Raw genomic sequence first — 19,877 nt, 5'->3', positions numbered from 1 at the left:
TCTATAACTAGTGTTAGGAGTGATCATGACACTGAATTTGAAAATATCAGATTTACTGAGTTTTTTTAATTCTAATGGTATTAGTCATAATTTTTCAGCACCTAGAACCCCTAAACAAAATGGAGTTGTTGAGAGGAAAAATCGAACTTTAGAAGAAATGGCTAGAACCATGCTTTGTGAAAATAATTTGCCAAAATATTTTTGGGCGGAAGTCACAAATACCGCTTGTTATGTTGTAAATCGAGTAATGATTAGGCCAATTTTAAAGAGAATTCCATATGAAATTTTCAAAATAAAAAGCCTAACATTAGCTATTTTCATCCTTTTGGATGTAAATGTTTTGTTTTAAACAACAGTAAAGAAAACCTTGGTAAATTTGATGCTAAAAGTGATGAAGGAATTTTTCTGGGTTATTACTTAAATTCTAAAGCTTATCGAGTATTTAATAAAAGAACTTTAGTTGTAGAAGAGTCTATACATGTTGTTTTCGATGATAATCCCCTTCCGAGGAAGGATTCTTGTGTTATTGATGATGTAGGTATTGTACAAGCAAATGACGTTAGACATGACGTTGGAGATTCATCATCAAAGGAAGAAACGAAAAATGAGGAAACTCATGATCCCCTCAAAAATCCAACCATTGAAGAAAGGATTCTATGCATGAAATAAATGCAACATAATTACAAATATTTCTAAGAGAAGGGGTAACAACTAGATCTTCTCTTAGAAATATTTGTAATTATGTTGCATTTATTTCATGCATAGATCCTAAGAACATCAAATAAGCATTAAAAGATGAACATTGGATTATGGCTATGCAAGAAGAATTAAATCAATATGAGAGAAGTAAAGTATGGACATTAGTTGAAAGGCCTAATAATAAATCTACTGTAGGTACTAGATGGGTATTTAGGAATAAGCTTGATGAAAGTGGTAATATAGTGAGAAACAAGACTAGACTTGTTGCTCAAGGGTATACTCAAGAAGAGGGCATAGACTATGATGAAACATACGCTCCCGTAGCTAGATGGAAGCAATTATAATGTTATTAGCATTTTCATGTTTCAATGAATTTAAATTATATCAAATGGATGTTAAAAGTGCATTTTTAAATGGTTTTATAAAAGAAAAAGTATATGTGGAACAACCTCTTGGTTTTGAAGATTCAAAATTTCCAGATCATATTCTTAAATTGACAAAATAACTTTATGGTTTAAAACAAGCTTCTAGAGATTGGTATGAAAGATTGTCAAACTTTTTAATTGAAAAAGGTTTTTCAAAAGGGAAGGTTGACACTACATTGTTTTTAAAGCATAAAGGTAAAGATTTATTAGTAGTTCAAACTTATGTTGATGATATAATATTTGGTTCTACTAATGATGTTTTTTGCCAAGAATTTTCTAAGCTAATGCAAAGTAAATTCGAGATGAGCATGATGGGGGAGCTCTCATTTTTCTTGGGACTCCAAAATCAAGCAAAGAAAAGATGGCATCTTCATCAATCAAGCTAAGTATGTCAAAGATATGCTCAAGAAGTTTGGACTGGAAAATAGGAAACCACATAACACTCTAATGAGCTCATCAACAAAGCTTGACATAGATGAAGGAGGAAAATATGTGGATATTAAACATTATGTTTAGTGTTTGCTTATGTGCTAGATTTCAATCATGTCCTAAAGAATCTCATTTCCTAGCCGTTAAGAGGATCTTTAGATACCTTAAGGACACTCATAGTTTAGGACTTTGGTATCCTAGAGACTCTAGTTTTAGCTTGCATGTCTTCTCTGATGCGGATTATGGAGGATGCAAATTAGATAGGAAAAGCACCTCTGGTACTTGCCAATTACTTGGAAATATGTTGATTTCTTGGTTTTCAAAGAAACAAAATTGTGTTGCATTATCTACCATTAATGCGGAATACATTTCAGTCGGTAGTTGTTGTGCACAAGTTTTATGGATGAAACAATAACTTTTTGATTATGGAGTTAAAGTAGGTACTATTCCTATCAAGTGTGACAATATTAGTGCTATTTGTCTCACTAAAAATCCCATCCAACACTATAGAACTAAGCACATTGAAATTAGACATCACTTCATTAGAGACCATGTCGCTAAAGAAGATATAGTTCAAGAATTTGTTGATACTTTGCACCAATTAGCGGATATTTTTACAAAACCTTTAGACAAATAAAGATTTTGGACACTTAGGAGAGAATTAGGTTTAACTGAGCTATCTTCACTTAGTGTTTAAAATAATTTTAGCACTTCTAATTAGTTTTAAGAAAATGCTTATAAAAATAACTATTTTGATTGCATTCTTTGCTATTAGTTAGGGGGAGTTTATGATTCTTAGTGAAAATTTATTATATGTTCAAATAATGTTTAAGGTTAAAATTGATTGATTGAACATAAATAATTTTCAATATATTAGTTGCCAATACCACTAGAGCTAAATAATTTAGCATTTTAAGTGTTTAAAATAGATTTTTGACATTGTTATGATTAATGCATCGTTACACTTAATAGTGCATCATGCATCCCTTTGTATGTGCATCGATACATCATGAAGATGCACCGAAGCACTCCTTGAATGTGCATCAATGCACAAAGCCATGTATCGATGCATTTGTTAGGTTTTGGGGTTTAAAAGGCTTATTTTCTTATTTGTTTCAATCCCTAAAACTAAACCCTCTCCAACCATTCACCTCTCTCCCTCTCTATATTCTCTTTTTGCTCAAAATCAACAAAAAATAGTCGGAATCTTCAAGCTTTTCATCTCCATATCCTGCTAACATAATTAAATCGTGTAAAACAACTTCTCATTCTCATCAATACCAAATTTTCAAGGTATTTTTCTAAAAACCTCTATTTTATTATATTTTGATTTTAAAACTAGTTTAGATCAGTTCTAGGATGAACATTATATCGAGCATTGATTGTTTGGTGATTAGAAACAAGATTTTACAATAAATTTCGTCAAAAAACACAATATTTCAATTTTTTATTTGAAATTCGAAATAAAAAAATTCAAAAATCTTTTGATTTATTTAGATGTTTTTGACTCAATTATGTTGTTTTTCATGAAAACTATACATATTATGATTTTTCAAAAATTATTTTCAAATAGTTCTCAAAACCTTGCATATTAGGATTTAGTTTAGAGAACTTGAATTATTGCAGACTCAATTGAGTTTTGGGATTGATTAAATTGCATACATGTGTTTTTAAAATTACAGGTTACTTTCCTTATTCCGATTCCTTAAACCATGTCAAATCCTAAACGCCCTAGGACCTCTTCTAGTTGTTCTACCCGACCTTCTAATCCCGTTCCACCTCAACCCTCAAATCTTATAGGATCATGTTTTAATATGCCTGAATGTCGTAGAGAAGAATTATACCATAGGTACATTAATTCTTTCCAATCTTATAGAATCCGGGAAGAGCGTATTCCTTCTGTTCAAGCCATGATTGATATTGACTTCGAATACCTTCCGATTCTCAAAACATGGAAGTTTGATAAACTGTTTTCCCTAAAACCTATCGTCTATCATCAGTTAGTCCGCATTTTCTACTCTAATGCGATATGTATTCAAAACCAGACTCAATGTGGAACTATAGCAATCAGATCCTACCTTTTAGGACAATATGTTAATATTGACTTCGAGACTATAGTTTCATATTTTGGGCTAGATGATGGTTTATATAATGAGAAAGAAATTGTGGAATATCCCTATGTTCCAAATGCTAGTGTTAGTACCCTACGATCTCATCACGATCGTTTTCTTTATTTGATGATTTCTTGATGGTTTAGACCATCCGGAGGTAGGTACTCCACTCTTCGTATTAGGGATTTATGGTGGATGCACTGTATCAAGAATAAGAACAAAATAAATTTGCCACACATTATATTTAGTGAGCTAGTGGATACCATAAACATTATTCCTTCAAAACATGTCGAAACATTAGTTTATGGATGTCTTCTTAGTAACCTTTTAATCAAACTCGGTCTTAACGTATCTCTTGACAATCCTATTCCTCTTCAAAACCAAATCAATCTCACCTCCTTGAAGAAAGCTGATTTGAAACAGGATGAGGAAACTGGTCAATGGGTTTATCGACCCTCTAAGCAAACTCCGAGAGCGAGTTCTTCACGAGCACCTCCTGCTCCTAGCTCTTCTCGTGCTCCTCCTCCTCCTCTGGCACTGGCTGCAGATGATGATCACGAGCTTCAAGGATTATTTTAAGACATCGACAATCCCGACAATGCGCCGACACCACAAGAGGATCAAGTGCATCCATATTTTTGCTCGTTTTTGGAGATATTTGATCTACGGTTTACTTCAATCGAATATCATTTGACTACTAACAATAAAGCGGTGAATAATCACTTAGACACTTTGGTAGATCAACAAATGGAGTTTCAATGGCATATGATTGCACGTATGGATGCTCTCTCTCTTGAGATGCAAGTACGATTTCCTCCTCCTCCCGATCCTCCGATGGAGTAGATTTTTCCTTGTTATGCTTTCTTGGATTTAAAACTTGGATTGATTTTGATGTTTCTGGATTGTTTATTTTGGATGATTGAATGTTTGGATTAATTTTTTGGTTGTTTTGGCTATAAGAACGTAATGCATATATGTTTAGTTTGGTTTGAATTTTCTTATTTTTGCATCATTAGACATATATGACTAATTTACCATTTCACATTCGATATGAATATTGATTATGAAACTAATGGCTAATCTCTCTTTTGATTGTGATCTTAGCAGCTTAATCTTATTATTAAATAAATTGGCTAAAATTTTAGATTCTTTTTGATTTAACAAAAAGGGGGAGAAGATGTATCATAGTAAGGGGGAGTAATTTTCAACTTTTCAAAATTGATTTCAAAAATAAATTTTTAAAACAAATCTTAAAATTTCTCAAGTGTTTTGTTATATCAAAAAGGGGGAGATTGTTGAAAATATTTTGATGTTTCGATATAAAAAACTAAGTATAAATGAATTTTATGATTTTACAAAGATTTTTATAAGTATATTTGATTCAATTAATCGAATATCAAATTATTACTTCAAGTCTTTCAAGATCAATTTCAAACCTTACTAAATGTGTAAAATTGTGTTTTATACTTAATATATTTTTGAAACAATTTTCACAAAGTATTTTTAAAACAATTTCAAACCCTCTAAGCACTCTCCATGCATCGATGCACTCAGGTGTTAATGAAAACATCGATTACATCTTATGCATCGAAGCACACACCATGCATCGGTGCACTTAGGCTTATTCAAAACATCGAATGCATTTTATGCATCGATGCACACTTAGTGTACCGATGCAATAAGTGTTCCAACGGTCAAAATATTTGAATTTTACACTTGATGCACCTATACACCTTGTGTATGCATCAATATTCATTTTGCTTTCAAGAAAACTACTTGTACTCAATTGTATTAATTTTTTAGTGTTATTTTCTTTGTTCTAGAATTGTGCAAACATCTTGCCTTGTGAGGATTTTCTTGTAAGTTTGCAAAATTTGTATTGTTCTCTTTGGGAGAGAGTGTTCTCTAGAATTTGGGGTATATTTCTTGAGGAATTTGTAAGGTTACTCTTTGTCCTCAAAAGAAAGACAAATTAGTGAATTTGTGGAAAATCCTTAGAGTGGATAGCTAAGGTAGTGGACGTAGACTTTGGTTGAGAAAGTCGAACCACTCTAAATCACTGCGCAATTACTTTCAATTTTCTGCAAAAGCTTCCACCAAAATTTTAAATTGCCAATTCACCCCCTCTTGGCCATATTCGTCGATCAATTAACTCAACAGAAGAATAAAGATAAAAAAAATTCAATAATAGAGAGGTCTCGGTTTTCAGCAGGAACCAGAGGGGAAACAATGTAAAAGGTTTTTAGCCTATATTCGAAAAACAAAGGGAACACAATGAGGGGTTTGATTGTTTCGTTGTAACCAAGGGGGGTTCCCCTTCATTCTGGTAATCATAGAATTCCAAAAGAAAAGAAATAAAAAGAAGGCAATTTCTTGAGGTATATTCAGTTTTGTTATTCATTTTTTCCAGTGTGTGGTGTGTGTGTTTTGTTTTCAAAATAAATAGGGACGGAGAAAGAGAGGGATTGTTACTTGAGCCATTCATCATCGGTTTTGAGGTTTGGGTGTGGAGAGTTATTCAGTAGACCATGCATTTAGGTTATGAGGGTTAGTCTTTAGATCGATTTTTTTAAATAAAAAGAGTAAGAGTAGAAAGATATATCATTTACCTTAGAGAAGAACTTCTCGCCGAAAGTTGGAGAATGACGACCATCGCTAAAAGAAAAAGGAGGAGGGTCTTGGCTAGGGTTGTTTAAAGGTAAAAGGAGAAAGCCAAACCTATTTTAATGTTGGGGGGTCGAAGCGTAGAACTATGTTGAAGAGAGGCGGCCGACGGTGTTGGAGTCCTCTAATTTTTTAAGGTGCTGCCGTGAATGAGAGGAAAAGAAAGAAAGGTTGTTGGGTGTCTTAGTTTAGGTTTAGGGTGAGATTAATCTAAAATGATATTTTTATAGTAAATGTTTAGGGTTAATTTATTTAAGGTCCTTGAAAGTTCACCGTGTAGTTATGCTTTAGTCACTGTTATCATGTTTTTTATTTTATTTTATCTTTAGTGTACTGATTAAGTAATTTTGTCGTTTCTTAGATGTTAGTTACCTATGCAGGCTCTTGTTTGGTCTATCTCTGCTCACCTCCTCCTATTTTAACTATTTTTATGTTTTAATCTCCTATTTTTTTTGTTGATTTTAATTGTTGTTAATTTAATAATCCCATGGTTTTTGCCTTAATTTTAATATGATCATGCGTTGAATTAGCACGGTTAACCGTTTATTTACTTTAATCGTTCCATTCCATTTATTAAAGCATGAATATATGTTAATTAATTCTATAGGAATAAAAGTTCATAATAAATATGATTGTATTCGTGCTAGGTATTGGTGTTTTTCCATTATAGATATGTTTATCCTATTTTTTATTTATGTTAACAGCTTTATTATGTAGATTCTTTTTGTTTATTGTTTTCCATAATAATGTATACCTGCATATATCAATAGAAGGTTAGCACGTGAAGGTTATTAAAGTATTGATTTTGATTTTGTTTTGTTGGTTCGTAAGTGTCGTTAGTTATCATGCATATGCATGTAATTTATCTTGAAAGGCATATGGGCATGTGAAGGAATTACCTCTAAATGACATCATTTTTGCATGAAATGTATGATATCCACACGTGCATAACTTACCTAATTACATAATTGGATTAAGGGTTATGCTCTTTTAATTTAAAATTGTTTGAATGGCTTGTCTTAACTCACTAGAGAGCCGTTTTCGACGATTTTAAATTAAAAGTGTATCCCATCAGTGACATCTAAAATTTTTGATTCGTTACTTTAAAATTTAGGAATGAAAGAAAAAAATGTTCGATTATTTAAATTTATTGAGAAAGGTTCGTTAGAACTCACCTAAAGATCTGGTCTCAATATTTTTAAATAATCGAATATTCTTTATCTTTCAAATGGCTTGGTAATTTTAATTTAACTTATTTCATTGCTTTTGAATATTATAAAATTCACATTTTGTTTTAAAGGATCATAAACCAAGTTAAATTTGAATTTGTAAATTTCATTGCAAAGACATTAATTAATCGACTAGGTACCGATTTAGGGCATTGTGGGGTGCTAATCATTCCTCACGTGTGACCGACTCCCAAACTTGGATTTTGGTAACGTAGACCGCAAATTTTTTTTTAATTAAAATAATTTTTTATTTAAAATGACAAAACATTTTTGGGTGACCAATCACACCCTAATCAAAGATTGGTGGTGGCTCTTCGAACCGTATGTTTTTTTATTTTAACATGAAAGGAATTTCCAAATTTTCGAAACGAGAGGTTTTTTAAATCATATATTTTTTAATTAAAAATCAATCAAACGAGATAAATTTAAAATTGGTTGGCTTTTCAAAATCTCACTCCTTTGATAAAAAGATCGTTTCGACAATCATATAATATAGTCATTTTGGTATTTGAGGTTGATTTATTCATTTTAAATCTTTAGGGTATTTAGTCATTCCAGGGCTTGGAGGTACTTTGGGTCATTTTACACTTCAGGGGCATTTTAGTCACTTCCTCCAATCCAGTCTTTCCATTTGATTCAATTTTTTGAATAATTCAAACATAAATAATTCTCCCGATGTTTTGGTATTTAGTTGTTTGCTGATAAATCAATAATTCTAGGTCTCATACCTTCTCAGATGTTATGATCTAATTATAAGCGATTTTTCGAACATATCAGGAATTTAATAGGTGAATCAGTAGTTTGTTGAATTAAATACAAATTCTGAAGGTACTTTAGCTCTTTGGGTAAGTCCGGGCCATTTTTACATCATAGGGGCAATTTTGTAATTTTATAATTAGGTAATTTCTGTATTAAAGTTTTTAACGGTGATAAATAGAATTTAGAGATTCTGAGGTTATTTGCTTTTCAGAATAATCATGTACTTGAAATCATCTCTTATAAATATTCTTGTGTCTATACATGTAGTCGAGCCTTATTCAGTTTAAATTTACTTTATATCGCATTCTAATCGACTTAAATTTTTTTAACTACACACATGTAACAATATTCAACCATGCATTTACCAATACCAACATGTTCCATATAGTACGCATAAGGTAGTAATGTATCACCTTGATTTTTGTGCTCCACTAATCGAACATTTAAACTCTATTCGATCACTCTCGATCTTGAATCCTACGTCCAATAATATATCGATACATATAAACAGAAATTACATCAGAAACGAGGCTTAATTGCGAAAAACGGATCGAATTAGAAGGTAAATTCTGAAAAACAACTTATCGGGTTTGAATTTGGGAAACAAACTTCGATTCGGACTCATGACATCGAAAAGCATAAAATATGACTTTCTAATTTTTTTTACTTTTTGGTCAAAGTCAACAATCAATAGTCAGTCAAAGTTAACGAGTTGACTCTATTCGAGTTGACTCAGCCGAGATGACTCAACGAGTTGTCTCAACTCGACCCTGTTCGGGTTGACTCGTTCGGGTCAAACAAACCTGGTTCAGATAAGGTTGTGCCGATTCGACAAGGTTGGACCATTTTTAGAAGGTTTCCAGGAGCATAGACGAGTGCTACATGCCTGCGGTGGGGTGTGGCGACGGTGATAGGTTGGGGGACGGGTGTCGATTATTCCCTGTTCAAGCACTCACCATAATCAACCACAAATATAAAAAACCCATCCAAACCACAGTGAATCGGTTGAAAGAAAAAACTTAGAAATATTAATTCGAACAATAAACCTAAGTAAATAAATTATAATAAAAACAAGGAAAAAAATTAAAAATAAAAATGAATACAAAATATAAAAGGATTAAAATGCATTAATATTAAATTACAGGGATTAAAAAGATAAATTAAGCATGAAAGGAAGGATAAATTTAAACAGATTGAAAATTAAGTGACTAAATCAAAACAAAATAAAAAACAAATTACTTACTAAAATACAAAAACTTGTTAGAATTGCAGGGCTTAAAAACTAATTATCCATTTTTAACCTAAAACGCATTATTAAATAAAAATGAGAAAATTATGAAATTAGTCCGACCAAATTAAAATGAAATTAAACAGTAACTACATAAGACCAACATGCGAAAACACGCTAAACTTAGAGGGACTAAACAAAAAATATTCCAATAAACATTTAACATTCACAAAAAAGGGGTAAACAACCATTTCAGTCCTTACAGATGAACATAATGTAAAAAAGGATAAATACCAGATTTGGTCGCTACATGTGACCAAAATGCAAAAGCGCGCTAAACCTAGGGGGCCCTATGTGTGATTTTACCCTAAACTTCCCTTATAAAACCCATTTTTCCTCTCTTTTTTCATTTTAACCAAAACCGAAAAAAAAACTCAAAAAATCTCTCCCCTATCTCCTCTCTCTCTCAGTCGGCAGTGAGCCAACCGCCACACGCCACTGCTCTGACCACCATTTCGATCGCCACACACGACGGTCAAAAATCCTAAACCTATCCCAAAAGCCCCGATCTACTACCCAAACTCCTCTTCTAGGCTAAAACCACTGAAAACCACCCCAAAAAGCAAGGGAAAGGCTTCGACTCTTCGACTTCCTATACTCTGACAGCCGTGAAGATGAACTAACCCTTCGGTTCATCTTCCACGCTTAGGTAAACGTTCAAACTCTCCTCCTCTCTCCATTTTCTTTACTGTAAAGGCTTAGTTTTTATTTTTATATTTATTTTCAAAACTAAAAAAAAGAAAGTAAAATACCTTGAAAAATCTTTTGTATTGCTTCTGCAAAAATTGAAAAAAACTTCCTTTACATTGTGCTTTATTCGTGTTTTATACCCAATTTATAGATTTTAAAAGATAAAATAAATTATAATATTTACCTTGGAACTTGTTGCAGCGTGGAGTGTTGGAGCAGCAACCTCATTTGCCTGGGACAGAGAACAGCACGTCATGGAGGCAACAACTGTGGTGGCTACGCTAGGGATAGGGGCTAGAGTTAGTGTCAAGACGTTTCTCTACCCGGCGATAGAGAGTGCAAATAGTACACCCCAAAAGTGTAACTAGTCTCAAAAAAGTAATTGTTTATCTTCCTTGAATCAGATGAAAAACCAAGTTGTAGAGTCGCCACCAATCTTTTAATTTGGTGAGATTGGTCACCAAAATGTTATATTATTCTAATAAAATTCCTAAGAATAATATTAAAATAATACAACTCAGTCTGCTTACCAGAAAAATGAGTCCGGAGTCGTTTACGTATGGGGAAGGATTAGCACCCTCATAACGCCCAAAATTGGTACTTTTATTTATTAATTAGTGTCTTTGCAATAAATGTTAAATTTGCTCTTTAAATTTAAATTTACTAATAACTTAATATAAAAAATTACTAAATAATATTTAAAAAATCTATTATAATATTATATTATAATTACATAGATTAAATTATAAATTATAATAATCCTAATGTATAAATACTAATAATAATTAATCGTGTAATAATAATTGATGATTAAAACATAAAATAATAAAATTAATTAACCTAATTCGAAATAATATTAAAATTGTATGCTAATTATGCAATTTACCCTAAATTATTAATACGAGATTAAAATAAAAATTATTATTATTTAAGGGACTAAATATGTAATATTTAACATAAATATATAAATATAGTAGTGACTAAATATTCGAAATTTCCTAGATCTAGGTTTATACCTTCGATCTTTTGGTAGTTTCCGACGACGTTTGGGCTCTCCTTCGTGGTAAGTTTCTTCATCTCTTTTTCTTTCAATTATTTTTCATTTCTGTTGATTGCTCTCTGTTGTTGTGTCTCTCTTTCTCTTTTTGTTCTTTCTTTCTTGTAGTGTCGCCTTATATAGGCCTTGAAACTGGCCATCATGATGAACCCTATCGGTGAGTCACCTGACCTACGTTGGTGACTCACCATAAAGTGATGCACTGTGCGGCTCTTGTGTGGCCTCTGGATTCTTCGAGAGAGATATGGAGAGGCGAAAGCAGACGGTTAGAGCACCTGGAGGCGGTGGTCGAGATGATAACCCTAGAGTAATGAAACCCTAGGGTTTCTGTTGGCTTGATCTGGACCATAGATCTTGCTCTGATCGAATGGTTATGGAAGAGCGGCGGCTGGAGAAGCACATGAAACCTTAGATTGGTTTTGGGCTTTTCGGTCCTGTTGGATATGGGTTTGGCTCGGGTTGCTCGGCCTGGATTTTCTTTGTAACCGAGCCTTCCTCTTGTAAATGGGCCTCCATTTTTAATAATTAAAATAATAAAATAAAATAATATATATATATATATATATATATATATTAAAATAACACTTAGACAAAAACTACTGTCGACAACTGCCCCTCTTTGCTTATTTTTGTGTTAACAAGAATAAAGCAAAGATAAAAAGACAAGAAGTTTTCGTCAGTGAACTTCATGCTTTGCTAGGAAATTCGTTCCACTACTCTTCCGTAGAGATCGCTTTGATCTGCTCTTGTTTCACTACTCTTCTACGAAGGCTGAAAATGACTTGCAAATGATTTGCTTCACTATACTTCTGTGAAGGCTAAATTTACATTACTCTACTACTCTTCCGTGAGAGCGAACTTTGATATGCTCTTGCTTCACTACTCTTCTGTGAAGGCTAAAAATGACTTGAAAAGAATTTGTTTCACTACTATTCCATGAAGTTCAGACTCAAGATTGGATTACTTTACTACTCTTCCATGAATGTTCATACTTTGCTGAAAAATCCGTTCCACCACTCTTCCATGGAGATAGAATTTTGATCTTGCTCCTGCTTCACTACTCTTCTGTGAAGGCTGAATTGACTTGAAAAGAATATGTTTCACTACTCTTCTGTGAAGTTCATACTCAAGATTGGATTACTTCACTACTCTTCCGTCAATGTTAAAAATGACCCTAAGGACATATCATCTTGCTCAGAAGACTAAAAGATGACTTGAAGGATTTACAAATTACCCGGAGGTTTTACAAATAACCCGAAGGCTTTACAAATGACCCGAAGGCTTTAAAAATGACCCGGAGGCTTTACAAATGACGGAGGCTTTACAAATGACCCGAAGGCTTTACAAATTTATGGGAAATAAATTACTGGGTAAGAAACTTTTTACTTTTCAAAAATTTCATTTTTAGCAAAGATTGAATGAGAAACATTGAAAATTGCTTTCTCTTTTTTCGAAATAACTTTTTGGTTGGGCATGCCCCAAAATTAATGCTTCCTCTGTAGACTGCATCCATCTATTCTTTAAATGTCTGCCTCTCCAAACATGATTTATTTATTTGGGATTTGGATTCTACCTTACATTTGTAAGGTATTTTGTCCTTGCATCTTTTTATGAAAAATGCAATCAAATGTATCAATGAAATGCATGATTTTTATGCAAATGATGTTCTTATAAATGTATGAATGTATCAATCTTCATTTGACCCCAAAGTTTGATCTTCTTCCATTTTGCTCATTCTTTCCCAATGTTCACTGCAGTTATCAGTGTGGTAATTTAAGCTATCAAACTTGCATTTTTGAATAACCATATGGTTAACTTGTATCTTTGTGTCTTCTTTTATCTTAAGAATAACTATTTCATTTATGGAACTCTTTCCACATTCAAAATTACGACCTTGTTGTCCCATTTTATCCTTGATAAAACCAGTTGTCTTTACCTGAACTTGTGTAGATATCCAATAAAGCTTTCGTTTTTAAAAGAGAATCTATCATCTTTGCAGAATGTAGATGTAAATGTGCTAAACTCAATAGAGATTAATCAGGATATCAACCACGTATATTCTGATTTGACTCTTGAAACACATCACAAGAAGGATTTATCTTAATTCCTTTCATGTCTCCACATCTAATCATATCTTTTGAACATATCACAAAAAGGATTCATCCTAATTCCTTTCATATCTCTATATCTAATCAGATCTCGAATAAGGTTCTTCAAACCATATCATGTCAAGATGTTTAACAACAACTCATCGTTAAATCTTAGTTGGTTCCACTAGTTTCTTATAGTAAAAGTTCCAATGTCTCTTCATGAAAAGAAATCTTCATTATTTCTCATTTCTGATCCTTGGAGTTTGAAGACAAACTTTATCTTAAGTCAAACACATGATCATAACATTGGTTCAACATCATAATTATTGGTTCGTAAAACATTTGACAACACATTCATCCTTTCTTGTGGCTTCTGCCTAGATTTCTCAACCAATGAACCCTTCGCATGATGTTTATTTGACAACACATTCATCATTTCCTGTAGCTCATGTGGGGATAATGTAATTGTATGATGGACAAAATAGTGAAGTATAGTCAACTCTACTGTCATTGTTTCACCATTTTCATTCTTTATACATTTCTTTTTCATTGGGAATATTTGCTTAAATCAAAGACCTTATATTCTTGGATGATATGGGCTCTCATCATGCCCCAATCATTATCATTTCTCTTTAATATGCCCCAGAGTTCTATTTCTGATGGGCTTTCAAAATATCCCAATATTCCCATGCTAATGTAATTGTTCAAAATGCCCTAGATCACAAGGCTTGCTTTCAGTGTTAATTTGATTTGAATCTCATAATTCTTATGAAATCCAATTTTGATACTACCCCATCATGGATACTCATGGATTTCTTGGTGCCAAACCTGTTGATCTTGATGCTCTCATTCCAGTGTTACTAAACAACAATGTTGTTAAGTAACTTGAGGAATTCATGTTGTCACAACTAAAGAAGTGACCAATTCTTCTAATAGAAATGTCTGAGATATGTGTCTTTCTTTTGAATGAGGCAATCATTCTTGAATGGTTTATCATAACGAAATGTTGTAAGTCCAATTCCCCAAACTTTGGTTTCTCGAGCTCTTACTTTCAAGGATGTGAAATACTTCATCATTCTGGCCTTGCTTATTCCTTTTTTTTTCAATAGGGGTAGAATGCGCATCAATTGGATTCAAGATCTTTTCTCATTTAAACCATCCTGTTTAAAAATGTTATTCCTCCTTTCTTATCAAAGAATGAAAGAATTTTGTAAAATATTGCACCTTACGGTTCACAGTAGAATCAGATCATAAGCATGAATTCAAAGAATATCAAAAGAATCAACAAATCTTTAATATTTCAATGTTATAGCTCCTTACAAGTTTCAAGATTGAGAGGTTAGTTTTAGGTTGGCTTTCCTATTTTCTATGGTTACATCTTAGTGAAGATGTCACTCTTGTTTCGCTCTTTGTGAACATTGTCACATGCCTCACTTTCTTTGACTTGGTATTTTTTTAACCGGATGCGTACAACATGACACAACTAGCATAGCCAATTACTAGACCTCCTAAAATACCTCCATTTCAATTCTCTAAAATCTTTGATTATATTCAAAGCAGTGTGAAAATATCGATCTAATAATGAAATTTCTGTGTGCACGTGTGTGAAGTAGACTATAACAGATATTATTTAACTATCTTTACAACAACTTTTTCTTTTGTAACCTTTTGGCCATTTTGGCTACCTGAATTCAACTTTATTGAAATTAGCCTTCATTGGGCTAATTCAAACTTATCCATAAAGCCAGGGCAATTAATCAATTACTTTAGAGGGACAACTTTATTGCATATATGACTCTTACTTTTTAAGGAGAACATGTTAGAGTCTATGTGTTTGGGTGGAATTCAGAAAATCTCATTACCAAATTTCAATTTCCAAGCAGCTGACTTTAGATTAGATTTGTCAAAGTTTCATCATTGAACCTCATCAATAGAAAAGTAATCTAGTTAGCTTCGCAATGTTACAAAAGATGCCCCACATTGTACACTTTTATATATAAATATCAAGCCTCTTGTCTAATTCCTTGCATTGGAGAAAGCTCTCTCATATTTGTAAGAGGGTAGTGTTTGGGTATATATCTTCTGATGTAATGTCAGGGTCTCTTTTTTCTGGTTTTCAATCTTGATACTTTGTAAAAAATGTATAACTCTAATCATAAAGAGTTTTTAACCCATTTGATATTCAAAGAACTACAAGATTGAAAAATTGTTTCAATGCTCATAACCTTAAAAGCAACACATACTTATTTATTACCAAAAAGGAAGAGAAATGAACAAAAACATGTTCAAACAAGATGCTACAAAATGAAAGGTACAATAATGGTAGATAAAAACTTCCACTATCCCATTACTCCTTAGATGTTAGGTGTATAATCAGACCAAGATCTTTGTCTATATTTGCCCCCCATTTTTTGATTATTTCTTCGGTAGCTTCTTTGGATGAGCTTTTAGATACACAAATCTCTACTTCTTCCTGAACTATCTCTTGATCAAATTCTATCATTGTCTTTCCTTACTAGCAGTTGGGCTCAGTTTGAATTTCAGAAAAAATCTCTTTGGTGACGATAGTTGTATCCTGGTTCTGGATGCTCATTGCGGGTGTGATTGGTGTAACATTCACTACACTCTTTAAATTACCCCTTGTTTCCCTTGATTTTAGAAAATCTGATATAGGTGTCTCCAAGGTTGTATCTGCCTTATTTCTTCTTAAACCTGTAGGCCAGTCTCGAATTACCTTTCCTTTCACTTTTTCATTTCTCATTTTTGTATCATCTTTTAGCTTCAGAGAAGTATTGAGAGTTAAACCTTCCTTGGTTTTTCCCTTTTTCTTTTCAATACCTTATACTGTGTAAACTTCACCTGTTTTGACACTATCAACTTCATTTTTGGGGTTGACTCCCAAATGTTTAATCAAAATGGATTGACTGTTAGCATCCAATTCTATAAATTCATGAGTCAAAAGATCTTGAACTCGTCGTTTGAAGTTACTACAATTTTCAATAGAGTGTCCTCAGATTCCAACATGATACTCACAAAAGACTTTTTTATTATACCATCTTGGGTAAGGAGGTATCAAAGGTTTAGCCAGACATGGGGTAATAAGCTGAGCTTTATGTAGCTCTGAGTATAACTTGTTGCATGAGACTGAAGGAAAACAGGGTAGAAATTCCCTTGATATGATTGTTTCTTTACTATTGCTTTCTTGAAAATGTTTGCTTTGAATGTTTAATTTTTTACCAACATCCTGAGAGAAATAGTTATTTGAGGATTTCTCTTTCTCAATCAGCTTTGGATTTTTGAGGAGATTATGTTTCCTATCTTCAAAACATAACAACTCTTCTGCCATAAGGTATTGGACTTTTAATTTCAGTATTATGCAATTTTTTGTATAGTGACCGAAATCTCCATGATGATAATTGCATGGATTCTTGATATTTTCCAGTTTGGATGTAGATAAGTACTAGGAGGAATGGGTGTCATAAGACTACTTTCAAAGAGAAAAGGTAAAAATTCTGAATATGAAATTGGAATTGGAATGAGATGCTTTATCCTATTTTCCTTCTTGCCTCTTTAGCCTTTTTCAATGGGACTTGTTCCATATTTCTATTCTTTGAACCAACTTCCATTTCCATGTCCTCTGTAAATTTCCTGATTTTTGAAGCTGAGTTGGATTTTTGAATTCCATAACAAGTTCTTGGTCATTCATTATTTTTGCATCATTAAAATCCAGACTTTTTCCAAGGCCCTCATATCCTTATGTTCAATAGGGTCTTCTAACATTTTCTCCCCATATAGTATAGTAACCATCATACTCATCATCTTGGTCATCTGTTCCTTGGACTCAGTTTGGAACATTCTTGTTTCTATAAGAATTTCTCGTTGAATCTCTACAAGTTGCTCTTGGATTCTTTCAATCTTTTCAACTCTAGCGAATATTCCATTCATTGCTTTCAATCTTTTAGAGACCTGCCCCTATTCTTGAAAGTACTTTCAAAATTCCTGATTCAAAAATCCTTTACTGATTACTCCCATGTCTCTGTGATTGACACATGTTATCATGTTATGGAGAACATGAATGTAAATACAAATATGAATGTAAATGCATGTATGAAAGGGTGTAAATCAAGAGTGACCAACTTAAAACAACTTTCATTGAACATAAAAAGGGTTTTTTTAATACATCAAAGGATCATTACGTAAAAGGGATAGATTTCCCTTCTAATTTCTTTATTTTCTTAGAAGTCAAGTTAACTTCCATACATGCTCAGGAGGCGAGTTGTCATTCTTCTTTAATTCCCTTGTAAAACCAGCTAAGTCTACCAGCTTGTGGGCCACCTTGCTTGCTTGGGTAGCAGCTTTCTTCATGTCGTTATCTTTCTCTTGAATCTTATTTGTCATCTCCTAAAATTTTAGACAAAATTGCTCATTTTCCCTCATAAGAGAGCCCTTGTGTTCAAGAAGTTCTTGTACCTGATCTCCATAACCATCCACCATTTTCATCAATGTGTGGTTCTAACTTCTGATGGCTTTTAGTTCAACATTAATCTCGCATCGATGGATCAGATATAAAGTTTCCATGTTAGCTATAACCTTCTTTAATATCTGGTTTTCAGCTTGACATTTTCCCAAATTGATGATGGTTGTATTGCATATTTCTTCAGCAATTTGCAAGTCATAGGAAAACTTATTTTCTTGATCTTCATGAATCTTTTTCGAATGATCAACCTTACTATTTAGTTTAATGATTCCTATCACCTATTCTTCCAGGGTATTTCCTAGTCCAACATATTTGAAGGTTTGACTGACTTTTCGAAAATTACTGAGCATGGTTTCAACCTCCGTGCTTAATTTCTTGTTTTCATTCTTCCAAAAACGTGTTTGAGCTTCATAAAAACCTTCTCCCTTGTGAATATTCCTATTGATACTTTTACCATAAAATGCTTTTGGTACTAATCTACCACGATCTTTATGTGCATATCCTTCTATTATTTTAAAAGTTTCCTCAAGATACCATTCTTTGGCTGCTTCACAGTGTACTTGATCATGACACCCTTTGTCCATAATGAAAATCTTTGATATTGATAATCACTCTTAAATCCACACCCTTGAGTATGCCATGATTATGCAAATGCAAACAAAAAAATTAATATATGTGTTCAGAACAGACAAAAGTACAAAAACTAGTTAGTAATAAAAAATCATATCCTAACCTCTTGCTTTATAGTTCCATGCTTTGTTTGGAAAAATAACCTAACCGCATGATTTCTAGTTCGCATGTATTTATAAGATAATAATAAATAAAATAAAAGACTCAACATATTTTCCCTTGTGTGCTTAATCTTACAAGACTTATTCAGGTTAGGCTTCGCCTAGACTCAAGTTCTAAGTTTTATTACATGTTGGTTTTTGGCTCTAGAGTAAAAAGGGTCAATGAATTGTCCTTTGTTGGTGCCCCCTTGGACTGCCAAGCCCTCAATCCTGGTCCATTATATACTTTCGGATCAAGTTCAATTCGAAGGAACACACTTCCTTATGTCTATACGGCGGTGAAAACCACATGAAGAACATAGGTGTGAGCTCAAAGAATGGTCCCCTATCCCATATGGAGGTGAAAACCACACGAGGGAGTAGTTTCTCATTCGAACTAAATAGGATAAGAGCGGGGTTTTAGCTTATGTTATGAATATAGTGCACAGTGGGTGAGGAAAATCATAAAAAGATAAAATAATATACAACCTATTATTCTATTCTAATGACTTTAATTAAATATGTACACACATAAAAAACAATAAGTTAGTAAAATAATTAAAATAATTATAATAAAATTAAAACAAATTTATTATTTTATTGCAAAGACAAATAATTAATAAATTGGTGGCTGGACTCTCCTTTTTTAAAGTCCCCAGCAGAGTCGCCAAGCTGTCGAGACATTTCTATGTCCGACAACGAAGAGTGCAACTAGTACACCCCAAAGGACTAGTCTAAAAAAAAGTAAGTGTTTATCTTCCTTGAATCAGATTAAACACCAAGTTGTAGAGTCGCCACCAATCTTTTAATTTGGTGAGATTGATCACTAAAATATTATATTACTCTAATAAAATTCCTAAGAATAATATTAAAATAATACAACTCGGGTATGCTTACCAGAAAAATGAGTTCGGGAGTCGGTTACGTATGGGGAAGGATTAGCACCCCCATAACGCCCAAAATTGGTATTGATATTTATTAATTAGTGTCTTTGCAATAAATGATAAATTTGCTATTTAAATTTAAATTTACTAATAACTTAATATAAATAATTACTAAATAATATTTAAAAAATCTATTATAATATTATATTATAATTACATATATTAAATTATAAATTATAATAATCCTAAAGTATAAATACTAATAATAATTAATCTTGTAATAATAATTGATGATTAAAACATAA

The sequence above is a fragment of the Hibiscus syriacus genome, unplaced genomic scaffold (genome assembly GCF_006381635.1).
Source record: "Hibiscus syriacus cultivar Baekdansim isolate YM2019G1 unplaced genomic scaffold, ASM638163v2 tig00112261_pilon, whole genome shotgun sequence".
In the NCBI taxonomy this organism is placed as follows: Eukaryota; Viridiplantae; Streptophyta; class Magnoliopsida; order Malvales; family Malvaceae; genus Hibiscus; species Hibiscus syriacus.
This window is presented reverse-complemented; position numbering follows the sequence as displayed.